Here is a 1,308-nt window from a genome sequence, read left to right on the forward strand (position 1 = left end):
TCATCTAGTTGAAACTTGAATGTCTGCTCTGCGCCAGGCACGGCTCTAAATTCTGTGAATACTGTCACAAAGGAAACAGAGTCACCACCCTCACGGTGCTTATATTCTCATGGAGTGAGATGAACGTATAAATAGTAGACAAATTACGTAGTGTGTCATAAGTAATCAGTACTGTGGAAAAATCAAGAAGGGTGAGGATGTTGGGAGTATCAGGGGCAGGAGAAGGCTGGCTGGGTCATTTAGACAAGTGAGGACACTGATAAGGTCTTAACTTAGTGGAAACCCCAGGAAGGGCAGTAGTAAGTCATGCAGTTATGGGGTACAAGGGGCGATTGGTTTAGGCAAAGGGGTTAGCATATTCTGAGATAAGAATGTGCCTTTCAGGTGAGAGGCACAGTCCCGGCTGGGCTGGAAGCCAGAGAGGTGCCCCAGTTAGTGGTTCCTGTGAGTTTCTGGTAGACCCCCCCGCCGTAGACCTGGTAGACAAGAGGAAGCACCAGTTAACATTTAACTTGTTTTCAGTGACCTATAAGCGTGGGAAGAGATGCTTAGCTGGTTTAGAAAGCAAACAAACATCAGAATAATTTTGATTTTGGGCCTGAGAAATTAACAAGATAGAGTACACATCGTGCTGATGCAGATATAGGAAAATGAGCCATAGTGCATTCAGCTCAGGGGGAGTGCACATTCAGACAATTTTTTGAGCTCTACCCTACATAGAAAATTCGAATTTTAATGCTTTTGACTCTGTCATTTTAGTTCTGAGAGTTTATTCCAATAGTATTATCAGAGAGCAACTTAGAGATATATTTAGGAGGAAAATTTTATTATAAAATTGCATAAGATAACACATTTGGAAATTACTGGACTTAATAAAATAGATTCTAATCCATCCATTAAATTCAATATTAGGCAGGGGCACCTGGGTGGCTCAGTCAGTTGGGCGTCCGACTTCGGCTCAGGTCATCTTCTCACAGTTCATGGTTTGAGCCCCGCGTCGGGCTCTGTGCTGACAGCTCAGAGCCTGGAGCCTGCTTCGGATTCTGTGTCTCCCTCTCTCTGGCCCTCCCCCACTCACACTGTCTCACTCCCTCTATCAAAAATAAACATTAAAAATTTTTTTTTAATTCAGTATTAGGCAGCCATCAAATGTGGAAGCAATCTCTGGCAGAGACAGTCAAAGGGACCCAGTATCTGCTTTTCCCCATTTCTTAAGAGAAACTCCCAGGGGTTTTTTGCTAGGAATTTGACACATGGAATAAATACTTCATTTCTCAACTTCTGTGCAGCTGTGAGTTACTTTGGACC

This window comes from Lynx canadensis, chromosome D1 (assembly GCF_007474595.2).
Source record: "Lynx canadensis isolate LIC74 chromosome D1, mLynCan4.pri.v2, whole genome shotgun sequence".
NCBI classification, from domain to species: domain Eukaryota; kingdom Metazoa; phylum Chordata; class Mammalia; order Carnivora; family Felidae; genus Lynx; species Lynx canadensis.